The sequence below is a fragment of the Parasteatoda tepidariorum genome, chromosome 9, assembly GCF_982258835.1.
Source record: "Parasteatoda tepidariorum strain Cologne lab strain chromosome 9, Ptep-v5.0, whole genome shotgun sequence".
NCBI classification, from domain to species: Eukaryota; Metazoa; Arthropoda; class Arachnida; order Araneae; family Theridiidae; genus Parasteatoda; species Parasteatoda tepidariorum.
Window position 1 is genome coordinate 52,005,812 of NC_141763.1, and position 17,597 is coordinate 52,023,408.

At 28.3% G+C, this 17,597-nt stretch overlaps 1 protein-coding gene and 1 long non-coding RNA gene across 6 annotated transcripts in view; both read left to right on the forward strand.

Annotated features, from left to right (window-relative positions):
* The window catches only part of LOC107455860 (rap guanine nucleotide exchange factor 2), a 368,973-nt gene that overhangs the window by 234,232 nt on the left and 117,144 nt on the right, over window positions 1-17,597 (forward strand). The window lies entirely within an intron of this gene.
* Window positions 2,067-7,224, forward strand: LOC147804055 (uncharacterized). Its single transcript, XR_015429218.1, has 2 exons — window positions 2,067-4,428; window positions 5,355-7,224. It is a non-coding gene; the product is annotated as an uncharacterized LOC147804055 (long non-coding RNA).

Below are 17,597 nucleotides of genomic sequence, written 5' to 3' on the forward strand. Positions count from 1 at the left end.
ACTGTTTTGGGAAAACTACAATTAAAGCTTAAAAAATGTTATTAAGTCTTTAAAATTTAAATTAGAAATTGTCAAAAACCTTTTTTATTACAGTTAAAATTAAGAGCTTTTTCAAAATGAACTTTCATAAAATAATTATAATAACTTATATAAACATGTATTACAAAATCTCTAGTTATTACCAAGTATATATTCCTCCTAAACGTTGTTAAAAGCCATTTTACGAACGCCCATTTATCGCGTTGTGACGACAACCTATCCGCGACATGCACAACTTCATTAGGGATGCTGCAGTAAATACCCCTCGAGAGGTATTTAATTTGAAGAGGAGGCACACAGGTCCATGCTCAGGGAATACAGCAAGCATGCTGATATCTTTCTATCCCATCAAAGACTAGAACATGTCACTTCCCCTAACGCGGTGGCTTCTAGCTCTCACGTACCAGAGGTGTAAATTTCATAATTTTATGACCTCGATTAACATGCATCTCTGAGGAAAGAACACGAAAATTCGATTTGCAGTAATACAGTGTTGCCACTAGTTTACTGCAAGTGATGCCTTAGCTGATGCTAAGCATAACAGGAATGTGCTTCTGAATTAATCTTTTCTGGTAGATGAGATCAAAGCGTGATGATGTTGTCTTTGGAGTAATGAAAATATTATAGCTTATTTTTATGATTATTGGAACATTTAGGTGAATGATGTGTCATGACATTTTAATTTATTTGATTTTAAGAAATTTAAAATATTTATTATTTTTAATTTATAAATTTAATTATGTATTATGTTTCTTTTTCAATATTTTTACAATTTATCTTTAATAAGCCTATATAAAGTACAACAAAATAATAAACAAAGTAAATAAAATAAGCTAAATGCTAATTTAATGATTTCATGGTCAAAACTGATAATTCCGCTACAATTTTTAAACCAATAAGATATAAAATTTAAAAGAATTTTAGAAGAAAAGCCTATTGCTAAAAACATTTAATCAGTAAATTACTTTTCGTTTTTTGTGCCAGATATTGTATCAATAATCAAGTATTATTCTATCGGATATTACTGAAACTACGAAAATTAATACATATTATCCTAGGCTTAGTGCATAAATTGGATCTATTGTTTAAATTCAAAATATTTACTAAACTTAACAAATAAAATTTTAGAAAAATGGACTAAATTAAGCGAATTAGAGAATTGATTTAGAAATACTTTTTATCTAAGCATAAAAAAATAAAACTGATAAAACAAACTACAAATTTTTTAAAGAGAAATACTGAAAACCATCTTCTGAGCTAAAGAAAACGATGTTTGAAGATTTTGGTACACTTAGAAATTATACAGAAAATTTAAACAACTGAACATAATTACAGTTATTAAATCCAATAGAATGAGAGGGCTGGGTCACATCTATAGAAAAGATGGTGACTCAGTTACGAAGCTGACATTTGGAAAGTTTGCTTGCAACAGAAAAAAAAGGGGAAGAGCAAACACCAGATGGATTGATTCGGTAGAAAAAGATTTTAAAACTATGAGTAAGAATAGACGGAAAAACCAAGCGGAGCCTGATTGAGCCAAAGTGAAACGACTTGTTGGGAGGATTCTGGCCCGTAAAGGCTGTTGTGATGATACAGGAAGAAGAAAAAGAATAACATAAAAACATTTTTTTATCCAGTTTCATGGCAAAATAGCATATTCTTCATAATTGGTTTCAAGATATAATTTTTTTTATCTCTAGATCATCAATGTAATCGAATCAAATAACAGATATTGCTATCTCATCGATTATTGCAACGATGTTAAACTTAAAAGTTACACCCCAAATCAGAGTCAGTATTCAAGCACAAAATAAATAATCTAAGTAAATTGACAATTCATTCCTTTTTTTTTTTTTCAAACTCTAACTAAGGAGCCTTATTTTTTTAACTACTGCAAAACAAATTACTTTTATTTTTGTATTTTCTAGAAAGATATTACTTTCTAGAATATCTCCCAAAGCGTATCAGTTATCCATAGAGAATTGCACATTCCTATTTCATTTCAAGATCCGATTGAATTGACTGCTGGAGCAGTAAATAGGAAAAGGACTTTTGCCATTGTGGTTAGGACATGGATGAATGAATATTGTGACATGTATTGAACTATTTTTTTTTCTCGATGAGAGATTTTCGAAATTTGACTCTGGGAGAATATAAAACTCATTACTTTGCTCATGGAATTAAAAAAAATTTGCATTATATCTAATAAAAATTAGGAGGTAATTTTAATTTTTTTTCTATTTTTTTAATTATTGATCAGGAAAAAAAATTATTTTATTAAGTGTATGATAAGCAGTTTTTTAAAGTTTGAATGTTTCTACTAAACGTATTTTGTGTAATGTCAGAAAAATATTGTTCTTGTTTAGAGAAAAAAACCAACATTTTTTACAAAACTATTACGTTTATTCAGTCAGGGTTGTAGGGCGTTGGACTCGTGTTCGTGAGAACAGGAATTCGAATCCAGCCAGCCGAAAAATTCCTGTGTATTAAATGGTGACTGGTGCATATAGAATCTGTTGGGGTCACTAAGTCCTCCAAGTTCCCATAGCAAATAAATACCTCTAGGAGTACTTATCCAGTTGTTTCCTCATCTTTTGGATTGAGTTCAACAATGCTATAGAGCTCAACATTGGTAGCAGTAAACTGAAATTTAGGTTGACTGCTCAACGACGGTTATGTAACAAAGCAAAGTGTTTGAGCCACGGTGACTCAGGGGCACAGAGCGTTCTCCTGGCTATAAAGTGACCAGGTTCGAATTCCAACTGTGGCTGTTTGGAACGAATTCTGCTCTCGTCTCGCATTGCAAGGTAATGACTTATGCCCCTCAGTCGGGTTACCGTAGAAGGTTTTTGTGTAATTTCCTCTCCTTGTAACGTAAAAGCAGGCTAGTTTGTTCCAATGTTTGATCCAGGAGTTCCTTTGTCTTCTAGGTTAGATTCAAAATTACAAGGCTTCAAACTTGAACATTGATAGTCGTAGAAACAAAATTGGATCGGCTGTTTAACGCTGGTTGCAAAATAAATTTTAAAAAAATTGTTTTTTTTTTTTGTTTTTTTTTTTAATATATTGCCGATAACGTGTATATTATATGCTTGTAATTTAATTTACATGTTCAACTATTTTATATTGTGTTTTCTTACTATATCTTGAATATGTAAAATATTCCAATCAACTTTAAAATTCTGACACAAAAAAAAAAAAAGAATTTAATCACCAAACTATATGTTGATAAACATATCACTCTTTTTTTCCCCTTGCAATACTTGCAATCCTCGTCCGGAACTAAAACTGTTTTTCTGTTAAAAAAGAATAAAAAAAGGGGGGAAATGGAAAATTTTATTTATTAAAATTCGTCTTCTTTTCAAGTAAACAATAAATAAATAATGAGAAGACGCATTTCCATTTAACTTCTAAAAGAAGCGCTGGATAATGAGTTAAGTTATTCTCTCGGAATTTCTCACAGACTTCACTCGGAATTCGAAATTAACTTTCCGAATATTCGAAGAAAAATATTTCGAATTGGAATCCTTTTGCAGTAATGAACAAACTGATTTATTATTCTCTTTTCCTGGAAAGGGAAATTCGATTTACTTTAAAAACTTTTCCGGAAAATTCTTACAATGAGCTCTATTTTTAGTTGATTTTTCAAATGTATTTTGAAATAAAATAACTGGCATTGCAAAAGTTTAGATAGGTGTCGGATTTGTCTTGGCGATAAGTAGCCCAGATCAACAAAATTCTTATCTCCCATTTCTTGCATTCTTTGTAACCGTAGAGAATGTTTGATTACATGAAGGTGAATAGTTTTCAAATTGTTGGATTGTTTATAATTTAATTATTTATAACGTCAGGCAAATGTTTTCTATATATGTTTAGTAACATCGCACTCTCAAAAATAAAACTCTCCCGTTTGACAATTCAACAAACCTTGAGGGTTAATTTTAATAATCATTTCGTCACGAAATCACGTGATTTGTGACGAAATACGAGATCTAAAAACATCCGACGATGAAAATGTTTCCTTAATTGCGGAACCTCATCGTAGTGCATTGAGGGATAACCAAACTAACTAAACTAAAATGAAGACTAAAAAAAAGTGTCAATGAAGCCGACTGGCCTGTATGGTGGTGTAGGAGTTGGTCTCGTACCAGGGAGATCCCGTGTTCAAATCCCACTTCGGGTTTATCTTTCTGTTCTTTCTTGTGTTGTTCGGGTGACATTTTTGGTTCCCACGATATGATGATATGGTTCCCACGATAAAGTGATTACTAGAAATGTTTAATACGTTAGGCGCTAAGAGGTTTTGTTTGTAAAAAAAAAATAGAATGACTACATTTTTCTTTAATTTTGACGAAATTTTTGCTCGAAACATATACCAGGAAATATCGGGTTGGAGGGAAAGTTCTGTCGTCAATCAATAGTGATGTTTTGCAATCTATGTTGGAAAATAATCCACATTTAACAAGTCGACAAATTGCAGAAGAGTTTGGCATTCATCATGCAACTGTTGGAGATCACATTAAATCTCTTGGGTTTGTGTTAAAGCAAAGTGTTTGGGTTCCACATGAAATAACGGAAAAGAATTTATCTGATCGTGTAAGAATGTGTTCATCACATCTGATTAGAGACAATGTGGAGCCGTTTTTGGACAGGCTGGTTGCTAGAGATGAAAATTGTAGTCTTTACGAGAATATTAAGAGAAAAAAATCCTACTGCAAACCAGGAACATCGTCAGCAACAGTTCCAAAACCAAGTATCCATCAGTGAAAAGTACTGTTTTGTTTGTGGTGGGACAGGAAAGGTCCAGTGTACTACGAGTTGCAGAAACGGGGAAAAACCATCAACGTGGTTCTGTACTGCAATCAGCTAGATAAATTAAAAGCAGCTATCAAAGAAAAAAGGCCAACATTAGCGTCCAGAAAAGGAATAATGTTCCACCACGATAATGCTCGCCCGCATACTGCAATGGTGACACTTCAAAAACTGAATGCGTTAGGATGGGAAATCCTTAGTCACCCACCGTATTCACCTGACATTGCACCATCAGATTGTTATCTGTTCAGATCTCTGCAAAATTATCTAACGGGTAAAAAATTCAAGTCTTTTGTAAGTGTTTCTAAGGCAGTTGCTGACTATTTCAATTCTAAGGACGAGAACTTCTACAAAACAGGAATTCACAGGTTACGTGAAAGATGGCAACAGGTTGTAACAAATAACGAAGCATATAAAATTGATTAATATTAAACGTATATTTTTATAAATGAATTCAAATATTTTCTTTAAAATACGACAGAACTTTCCCTCCAACCCGATAGTTTCGTTAAAAATGAAGAAAGTTTCGTGAAATTTAAATATCCATATTTTTACAGTGCTATAGATGCAAACGCCGATTAAATGCAGCGAAACAGCAAAATCTTATAAAATAAAATCAACCACAAATTTACGAAATAATCTAACTAAGAGGAGGAAAACAATTCCAAATAAATTGTACCCCAGATTAGAAGCACCCAAAGTCATAAACTTTGTAATAACACCTATTTCTCAAAACTTGATAATATGAAGCTCATATTATTTTTCTATCATATAATAGACATATTGGAAAAGCGAATATAAGACATATTGGAAAAGCGAAAGAGTGTTTTATATTTCATTTTTTCCTATTTCTGAAGAGAATAAAAATCTTCTCAAAAAATTCAACCAATATAAAAGTATATAAGCAAAACAATGTTGCTACTCGTGAAATACAGAAACGCATAGTTATTGTAGAAAATACGGTTCTCAAAGTTTACAGTGTAACAATTTCACGCTACGCAACGACTCGGGGATCAACTGCTATTAAATTTCAGCATTTTATAGCCCTATACCCAGTTTAACTTCTCAGCACAGCTATTTTGTGCTGTGTTTGCAATGAAAAAGTTATTGACACTAAAAATAAAAATTGCTCCGACAAAAACCTTTTTTATTTTATTTTAGTAATGTATTCTTCTTAGGAAGTTAAGTTGAGTTGAAATTCCGCTGCATTTGTTTTTGTTGTATTTTTACTAGCCATGGCAACAGACTGATTGGCAATAATATTTTATTTAAATTGAAAGTGGTTTTACTGTTTAAGATTAAGAGCGATTAGAAAAGGAAATAACCATTTCAACGATAGTTTGTATCGCATTTAGTGTTTGGTTGCAAATTTAGCCAAAAATTTGTTTTTAAAAAACTTACTTTCTTCTATGAACTTCGATGTTTGAAAGTCTTAGAGTATATTCCTGAACTTCTTTGAATGATCCCAATAAAAAAAAAAAAATCGACAATTTTTTTTTCAAATTTTCAAATTTGAAAATAAATTTCATAAATCAACGTTCGAAATTATGCGCCAACATTTCGGATATTAAGAGATATCGAAAATAAATTTTTGATTTACGAAAAAAAAAATTTTAGGATTTGGGCGATGAGAAATTTATGTTCTTAATAAAACAAACTGACACAGCCAACCAATTTAACTTGCGATTTCCAAAATCGAGATCAACTTTACCTAGAATAACTTAAGAGAAGAAAAAAAAAGCATAATTACTTTAACGATTAGGATTTTCTTGAACAAACTATAAACTTACGCTCTTAAGAAACAAACCAGCACCAAAACACTAAATCTATTTCAAATGCAATTTCCAAAATCTAATCATCCTGATTTTGCAAACGACCACAACCCTTCTCTAAGCATAATATATTCGTCCCAATAAGATAGCAATTCAAAGTCAAGAAAAATGATTTAAGCAATCGATTGACTTTGAAATTTCAATTGCAATTTCAAAGTCCTAAGTCCAAAGCTCTCTCCAATTTCACTTGCAATTTCCAAAATCGACTTTACCCAAAACAACTTAAGAGAAAAAAAAAGCCTAATTACTTTAACGATTAGGATTATCTAGAACAAACTTAGGCTCTTAAAAAAGAAGCCAGCACCAAAACAATGAATCAATTTCAAATGAAATTTCCAAACTCTAATCATCTTGATTTTGCAAACGACCACAACCCGTCTCATTGCATAATCTATTCGTCACTATAAGATAACCTATTATTAAAGTCAGGGAAAATGATTTAAGCAATCATTTCCTTGACTTTGAAATTTCATTTGCAATTTCAAAGTCCTAAGCCCAAAGTTCTTTCAAATTTTACTTGCAATTTCCAAAATCGACTTTATCAACTTTACCCAGGATAACTTAAGAGAAAAATAAAGCATAATTACTTTAACGATTAAGATTATCTTGAACAAACTATAAACTTACCCTCTTAAGAAACAAACCAACACCAAAACACTAAATCAATTTCAAATGCAATTTCCAAAATCTAATCATCTTGATTTTGCAAACGACCACAACCCGTCCCAATGCATAATCTATTCTTCCCAATAAGATAGCAATTCAAAGTTAAGGAAAATGATTTGAATCACGTGTGTCTCAGAAGCCTCAAAGAACTTAATACTTTTAATTATTTACCTCAAAGAAATTTTCAATTTTCCCCCACTCGTCTTGGACTTTTCCTACAATTTTACCTAAGACACCAATAATTTACTTAGACATTTTCTAATATCTGCTGGGATAGATCTTATAATCAAACATTAAATTTCTTTTGAAGGAAACATCGCAGTTTTCCAAATCTAATAATCTCTCTGAAGAATTTTGTGCCAAGAAGGAGGAGAGTTCCTCCATTACAATAAGATAAAAACCCCATCCAATCGAAAAGAAATATGTACTCGCTCCACAAGTTCCTCTGAAGCCTCCAAGAGCTTGATTAAAAGCCAATTGAGTCAACATAATTCAGGGATAAGAGGCCCTCTCCCTCTCTTGTCCCTAGGGGTGCTTCTTGGAGAATTTGCTGATAACAAGAAGGCCGCGTGCTCCTCTTCAATTGATAGGGGAATGAGGATTTTTTAGAAGAAAATGAGTTCCGCATCGTTCGATATATCGCGTGAGTACCTCGATAAAACCGGAGATGAACCCGGGCATTCAAGATGAGGAGTTCTAAAAATTTACTTAAGAAAAGGGTGATAAGAAGAGAGATGCTAGAAAGAATGGTAGAATATGCAAACGCATTTTCGGAGGAATTTGCCGCTCTTTGTGGAGGAGGGTTATTTTTGAGCGTTGGGTATTCTATACAAGTTTTTTTTTCCCAATGGATTACTTCTTTTTTCAGAAATACATTCGACGAGAACAATATAGACCGAGGGATGTTTTTCTTTTTTTCACACCCTGAGTAATTTTAGTTTTTTTTTTTTTGTGATGTGGGAAGGAAATTGAGTGAGAGTGTTAAAGCACATGCTGAATCGAACTTTTAAAAGTTTTTCCTTCTTTTAAAAAAACTCAAACAAGAAAAAATGGTGTTTGGCAATTTAAAGTTTGCCCTGAGGTCTGTGGGGGATAATAAGCATTTATTTTCTAGAAATATTTAATAATTTAAAAATTGTACTTGAGGAAAATAACAATAAATGTCCTCTCCCCACTTACCATATATTTCAATTAAATATTTGCACTTGTTAATATTTTTTTGAATACCTAAGAAATGAAAAAAGTATTTATACAGCGATAAGAGAATAATGAGTAAAAATTGCAGTAAACATGAAAAAAAATTTAATGTTGTGAAGAAAACATGAATATGTCCAGTTGTGGTTCTTTCATTAATATAATTTTTATCCTAAAAAAGGCTTTACTTGTATGACATTTAACAACAGTATAAATGTTCAGAACTCAATAAATGAAATTTTTTTAAAAAATTGAAAAAAATAAGTATTTTTCTATTTTAATTAAAAATAATTTTATCTGGATGTGCATCCTACTTAAAGTAGAAATTTAGTTCGCAAATGCAAATTTCAGTAATCATGAAGTTTTGAATCCAATATAGTAAGCAAAGGAACTTTTAAATCAATCTCGAAACAAGCCTGCTACCGTGTAGAGTATTATAAATGGAATTAACTAACCTTGTTTCAAATGGAAATCAAGCAAAGAAAATCTCCCTTGGTTAGCCAGGGCTTAACCATTTGCTCTATAGCTATAGATTATTGATATACGTAAGTTATGCGAGATGGTCAATAAGTAAATGCAAATAAGCAAAAAGAAACAGTGGAGTTGCAGGAAAATATTTTTGAGAATTTATGTAAATATATAGTGTTGAATAATGATAGTAGTAAACACAGAATTGGGTAGACTGTTTGTCACCGGTTATAAGATGGAATAAAATTTATTTGAACGCCAGAAGAAACTACAAGTTGTAATTGTAAATAGCGCATCATTGCTATCAATATTTGATGTTTTTATTCCAGTATCATCCTGGTTAATAATTCGTCCAGTTCTGATAAACTTTTTGATCTTTTCTCGATTCTCCAACCCATAATATGTATCTTTCTTTGTTTCAATTTTGACAACGATTCCAAAAATATGTTTAAAGAGTTGTATCCGAAGTACACCTTGCATAGTTATAAATGTAGTTTATTATTTTTCACCTTTTCTAAACATCATACTTATTTTATTTTTCAGTGTTGAGGGACATACATGCGCTCAGCATTTTATGAATCTTGCTCTAATTTATTTTTTAACCCACTGTCGATATCTTATTCAATTTTTAAATAATGTAGATCCAAAAATATTTTTTATTTAAACTTCTTAGAGGACTAAGTTGAAAAAAAATCATTTATGTGAATAAAATTGTTTCTTTTTTTTTTTCTGTCCATTTATACACATCAAATGTTTAGTTGGTAAAATTTGGAGCTCCTTCGAACCTTCGACTTTTTTTCTTCGGAAATATTTCGAAAGTTTGAAAAACAAGAAGAAAAAAAACGATCTTCATTTAAAGTTTTGTAATACTTCATTATGAAATTTTTAACAATCTTTCATATTTATGTTTATTTAAAAACAAAATTATTTAAAAACGCCGATAACTCTGTACCAAACGTTTACTAACAGCTGTGCTACAGAAGATATTTTAAAAACTTACACGCAAGATGAAAAACATAACGGTAATATAGTAATTTTAAACAGCTTTTAATACCAGCTTTGAAACTACAAATAGAGTGCTCATAATTTATGATGCTAAATTATTTTATTATTCAAGCCTAATATAGATTTAAATATAATATTAAAATATGAAGTTTTATTACAAAAAATGAAAATATAAATTAGTTAAAGGGAAGAAATATTTAGGCCTTTTTTTTTCAGTCAGAAAAAAAAAGAACAGGAGAAATATTTATTTTTTCAGAAGAAGCTTCTAACTTTGAAGTTCTACGATAGATGGCGGTACATACTAGTTCTGAAACCATTTCCCCGCTTGAAGAAATTTGCATGCGAACTTATAAATCAAACTGCGGGAAAAAACTGTGTATGTTTCTGACAGTTGTATTATAATTCAAGTTCACTACCCATTTCTCTGCGTAAACTTCGCCAACAATTGAGACATGGAATATAAAGCATTAAATGCAAATTTCCAGACTGCGACCATAATTTTCCTATTTGTTCGAATATCCCAACAAATATCGCCGGGGATGAGGGGATGAAGCCGCTTTCCGACATAAAATATTTTACTGCACATAAAATGAGCAAACTGGTCTTTATGGTTCCCCTTTTATAGGAAAGTTTTATGGTCCAAATAAGATAGAGAAATAGATCAGTAAGGTTTTCATGAACTATAATATTGATCTTAGATAAGGTTGTAAAATTTAGTAATTCACTTAATTAATTGAATATATCGAATTTTCGAAAAGAAATTTCCTTTGACCTGAAAAAAATAATAAGATTCTCATTAATAGGAATCTTTTTTAATTTCGGCCAAACAGGTGCATTTAAGTTTTTTTAAAATAACTAATAGGGTTATCGTTATATTAATATGAAAATATATAGTGGTTATTTCTTGTTTAAACTTTATTGGCTTCAAAAATATGCAGCCAATGAACATTTCGAAGCCAAAGAAGTTTTTTAATTAAATAATATCTTACAGTTTTAGTTACTTAGGATTATTTATTAAATATATAGTGTTTTCGATAATTTTTAAAAATTGTGTGTAGGGAAGTAATGTATTTATTTTATAACACTTATAACTTACCTTTATTTAAGGTCTGTTAAATAAATAATAGTTTGAAAATTCTGAACAAAATATTTTTATTATTTTCATATGTATTGAGTATAAAATTATTATTATTCATTATTAAATTAGATAATATTTGTAGCATAAATTATTCGAAATATTTATTTATTCAAAACTGAAATTGTCCTAGACAAAATCAAGGTATTCATGTAATTGTCTAGCATAAATATAATTTTGTTACAATATTTAAGTACTAAACAAACTAAGATCTGAAATAACTATAACAATTTCGTGTAAAAAAAAATAATATAATTGTTGATATGAATATAAATCTTTTAGTTCAGTCATAATTGTACTGACATAGTGTCAATCAAAAAAAACTCTTCTAGAAGTAGTACTTTTTTTTAAAAAAATTTTAAATTAAAGTATAGAGACTTAATGCTCTTTACAGTTACAAGTAGTCTTGACAGCTAGAAACACTTGTTACAAATAGATAGGTAAAATTTAATTTTATCTAAAATTCCCTAATGCTCGAAGGTTTTTGCCACAAAAACTTTTTTAATATTTTTTTCAACTCCAATCCCAATGACATAATCATACGTCTTTCCAAATGCTATTTATACAATAAATATTTCGGTCGTAAAATAATAAATTTTCTTTCTAGCGTTTAAGTTTTGAATAGTTTTCTAATGTACCTTATCACATTTCAAAAAGTATTACTGCGGTATGAAAAAAATATTTCAAAATGATTATTATAAAGCATTTCAGTCCTTTTGTTGAAATAGAAAGAGTTTTTTCATATTTTCTCAAACGAGAAGAAAAATTTCAAACAATTAAATTATATTATTTCATAACTATTATCTTTATTAGGATTGAAAATTTGCTGTCAAAGTTTTGTCTCATATTCATATAATTAATTCTTTAAACGCTTCTAATACGTAAAGTTAAAATATAGAAAAAATTAAATTAATGGTATTTTTTCGCTATCGTTCTCTGATTCTGATTAGTAAGAAAATATTTAGAATGAACTATTAAAAAATATTTAATTAGAAATTATAATAAATTAGGAAAGATTTATTAATACGCTTTCTTCAAAAAAAATATAATAATTGTTCGACAGCCATATAATTTGTTATTTAGGCAAAATGCAAAAGCTACTTAATGTAAAAAATTATTTAACAATGACAATAATTTAAAAAATTTTCGAAAATATCTTAATTTCAATTTAGAAAGTTTGTAAAATGTAAAGGAAGGAATTTATGAAAGTTTATTAAACATTGATCATTAATCCTTACGTTAAACTAACACTTATCTATTAAAAATATGCTTAATAGTTAGTAATAGCTTTCTTACACCGCCATTTAATAATTAAATATTAAAATTGATTTAGTGAGATAATAGTTAAAATAGTTAGTGAAACAGTTAGCGCTCTAATAACTCATTTTCAGGCGCAAGTTATGTCTTGAGGTTTCTAATTATCAAAATGATTAATTGGTACCACGAATTTAATAACATCAGCTTATACTGTCACTCACTTCCCATTACGGGATTTAACAACAGATTTAAAGATCTAATAAAATTGTTAATCTAACTACGTATTTTTTATATCTTGTATGCTTTATAAATAACCCATCTTATTTTAGAATTTAATTCTTTGCATTATATTTGCATTACAAGATTTAACTATCATTATGAATTTGAAAAGTAATTTACATCTTCATTTTTATTCTTTTTTCTGTTTTAATTGATAAGAATTGCGTAAAGAAAAAATCTTTTATTAAACCATATTTAATTCTTTTTATTCTCATTATTATTATTATAATCATCATTTTATAGTTTTATTTATAATATTTTTTCCCGTCAGATCAGATGGGAATTAGCAACAACAACAGCAACAATATATAATATTTATTACTTCCTTATTATTATTAGTTTCATCCTCTTTATTTATATATATTAAATTTATTATATCATAACTATTATTTTACACACTCATCTTTTGTTTATTTTTCTTAATTTTTGTAACTTTTTAAGTTCTTTTTTTTAATTTTAGTGAAAAAAAATTTTTATTAATTCCTATTTTACTTGTCAATAACAATTTTGTGACAAAATATTAAAATATATACTTATATTTACACCTTCGGACTGCTTGTAGCTAAGATTTGAATATTTAACTTTACAGTTAATTGCTATTTTTTAGCTAACCCTAATTCGAAACATTTTATTTGTATAGGGATCAATACTTTAATTAATTTCTTCTCATTATTTTTCGTAAATGTATTTCCTACTACCCCCGTGTTACTCATTTTTATTACGGTTCAAATCACTACCTATCTAATTACCTAAATTACTATTTTTATATTCCCATGAACCCCATTACCTAAAAAGGAAAAAAATATCCAAGACATTTTCAAAAGATTTCATGAAAAATAGCTTTTAGAATAACTGCCGTAATATTTTGAAATATTCCCTTATTCTTTCATTCGCATTTTTTGGTTTAAAAAATTTATTCCTTTTCTGTTGAGGTAATTATCTTGACAGTTTTCGTTCATTTATCTCAAACCTCATAAAAAATGGACTAAATATGCATTAAGGATATAAATCCCGTTTTAGTTATGATCGAACTTTTCGTTATTTTTGCTATAACGGCACTCGCATTTAAATAAGATTATGCCGATGTCTCTATTCACGCGCAGGTGCCATTTATCAAAAACGAATACGCTGGTTTAAACAAATATCTCTTAAAATAATGAGAGTTCTCAAACAGTAAATTTATTGAAAAATTTCTCTAAAGAGTTATTAAAGTGTCTTGGAAAAATAACTGCAAAACAGATATTGGGATAAAGATTTAAGTTTTACTGGAAATGAATGAATGCTAGGTCAAACCTGTTCGGATTTGGGATAGATTGCTTTTCATTTTCTTCTCAATCTATCACAACCTTATATTTAGATCTAATTTAAATCTTATAAATAAATAATTTGGTTCAATTATCTTTACCGAAACAAAATAATGATTTTGTTTTTTAAGATGAATACTGTTTTGCAGTTAAAGATCTTAGTGAAAGAGGGTTAAAGTGGCATTTTATAAAATAAAAAATTGGGGTTCATGGTGGGAAGAGTATCTTAATTCAGTCTATATATGACATGGATTTAATTTGCCAAGTCATTAAATTTTGAAGATCTCAGAGTTTGAAAGTAATTTTCTTCTGAATCTATCACAACCTTGCATTTAAATCTTATTTAAATCTTATACATAAATAATTTCGTTCAATTATCTTTCCCGAAACTAAATAATGATTTTGTTCTTAGGATGAATATTGCTTTACAGTTAATGATCTTAGTCTAAGAGGGTAAAAGTAGCATTTTTAAAAGCAATAAATTGAGGTTCACGGTGGAGGGAGGATTTTAATTCTGTCTATATGACATGGATTTGACATTGTTTGACATTGTACGTAAACTCAGACTTGAATCAGCTGTGCAACGCCATTTATAGAATGGATTCACACAAAAAAAAATTTCAATTTTTGTGATTTTTTTAGTTTATATTGTCATGGTGATTTAATTTTTACTTTTGTGAATGTGCCTAAATGTCACGAATTTTCTTCACATCTCACTCAAATCTTTTAAATAAATCATGAAAGGAACTTACCATCCCTAATCCTAACTAATGATATTGTTATTGAAATATGTATTGTCTCGAGTAAATTATTGATTATTAAAATAGAAATACGTCAATTAATAATAAGAAATGGTTATCTTCATCTTTTGAATTACGTTGATATTTATGAAGCATGCAATGGGAAAATTCGTTAACACAAAAAATTCAATTCTTTTGTCCTAATAATCCAAGGACTAAGTTATTATTATATTTGTTTACAAATTTTTATGTCTATAAAGGAAAAATTTAGTGAAAAACTTGTTGTTTTTCTTTCAAATTCTTTGAAAAGAACATTTGATTTAGAATCATTTTTGAAAATAATAGTTTTGTTTTTAAATTGAGAGGTAACTAAAAGTAAAATTGATAATTTTTGCTCTTTTCGGAAAGAAGAAAAGTGGCATTGATGGTAAACAAAATATCTCTGTAAATCTCTTTTTTTTTTGTAATTAAATTCTTAATACAAGTTCATTAGAAATTTATTTTAGGCAATATTTCGAATTTAAAGATTTAAACTTAGAAAAACATTCTTTGTAGCTTAAACATTCTTTGTAGCTTCAGTAGCTTAAAATGTTATTTTCTACGCATTTCAAAACTTTGACTCTCAAATGCGTTAATAATTTAAATATTTATTTTAAATAAAAAATTTAATTAAATTAATCAGTTAATGAATTATTTATCCTTTAGTAAAATAATGATTGTCTGAAATATTTAAAGTAAAATATTAAATGAAATTATTTATGAAAGCATGGAATACAAAATTAACTTAAATAAGATAATAATAAATGCTGAATTATTTTATTAAAATTAAGTACAAAGCGTTTAATAACAAACTTACAATTTAAAACTTAATAGGAAAGCATTAAATGCCAAACTTATTAATCAAAACTAAATAGGATAACCAAATTGTTAATTAAAATTAATTTGTAGCGGAAATGCTAATTTAAATATTAAAGTTAAATATGAAGTAATTAAATACTTTTTTAATTGATAAAAAGCATATTTAAAATCATTAAATATTTATTTATTAAATATTTTAATTAATTACTAACTAATTGAAAACAATTAAAATTAATTAAATTAAATTTAAAGAATAAAATTAATAAAGTTTAAATTAAAATGTATAAAATTAAATTAGAAATTAAAATTAATTTAAAAAATTAAAATTAAATAAAAAAATTTAAATTAAATTAAAAAATTTAAATTAAATTGAAAAATTGTAATTAAACTAAAAAATAAATTTAATAAAATTAATTTTTTTTAGTTACTGATTAATTAAAACTGAACAAGTTGTCATTAAATACCAAATTAATTCATTAAGCGTAAACTTTACAAATAGAATATTAAAAATTAGTTCGCAAAATTTTGTGTGTTCATTATTAAAAATATTTCAGCTTTGCAGTTTGCATGAAATTTAATTTTATTTCCTTCATTTTTCGCATAATTTCATTTTTATCCAAGTAATTTTTCCAAAAAAATAAATGTTATAAAATAATACTTGAGATTAGCAATGTAGCTCTGAAAATTTTTCTAACATAAGAAAATAGCCCTTTCTTTAATCCACCTAAGAATGTCATTTATGATGGAGTGGCGACTTATAATGCAGAAACACTCAAAAAATGACAACTCTTCAGCGACAAGAGTGATATATAACCAGAACACTAAGGTCCCGGATTTAATGTCTTTAGGATGAGACAGATCGGTGTCTTTGAAATTTAAGAAACACTTGAGGCTGTTTCAGAAATCGTATTTTTAATGAATTTATTTATTTTTGGAACAAAAGAGATCCTCTACTGTTCTTTTAAACACTTTTAAAATTCAACCACATTCTTCAGCATTTTTCGGAAAATTACAGGCTTATTTTGTTACACTGAGGTCAAAACTACCAGAATATGGTACAATTTACCGTGTTTCTGGCTCAATGAGAACCCCAAAAGAGTTCGATAATTTTTATCGAACAATTTTTTGGTAAAATTAACAGTAAAATATGGTTTTATAGAGTGTCATGAAATTTAGTAAATGTACGAAAATTTGGTAATTTTATCATTATACCTTATAGAGCATGGCATAAATTTACTTTTCAGTTTTGTATTCTTTACTAAATGTGAGGTAATAAAAGCTATAATTTTGAAAACCAGAATTTCTAGTAAACAGTCACTATACGAACGGAAACCATTCCTATGAATGACTTAAATACCATATATTTTAGTTTTATTAAAAAGAATTATGTTGTTTTTTTTGTTGTTTTTTACCAGAAGTGCCATATAGTATGGTAATTTTACAAGATTTTTTTTCCTCTGTGTAGCAACAAATACAGAATTATAAAATTAGAACTATTTTTATCCTTTGAGGGCCTTTCTTTTCTAGTAATGTTAGGTTAAAATACTTTTTGAATTGAAATTGATTTATGAAAATAAATTAGTTTAACCTATTATTATAATTTGACTCTTAAAACTTTTTTTTTGCGGTGAGATTTTCTAAATTTCAAGTACTGTAAGAAATTAGCCATAAGGTTGAGCGTCTGTGCTTATAAATAAACTGATTAAAAAAATTCGGTGTTTATAACTAAAAATAAATTCGATGAGAAATGTTCAAATGAATGAAAGCACATGAGAAAATAGTTCCTCAGAGTTCTATGCCCCGTCTTAACCTTTAATGTTACCCACATTTATGTAAATAAAACCCATCACTTTAATTATTTTTCATCTTTTTCTAAAAGAAAATAAATTCTGAATCTATCAGCAGACGAACGCGAAATTTATAGGTGGGAAGGTAGCTTCCCGTTGACCTTTACAGGTCAATGAAGTAGGTGGTAATTATAAGGCTTAGAAGCTACAAATATTTAGGG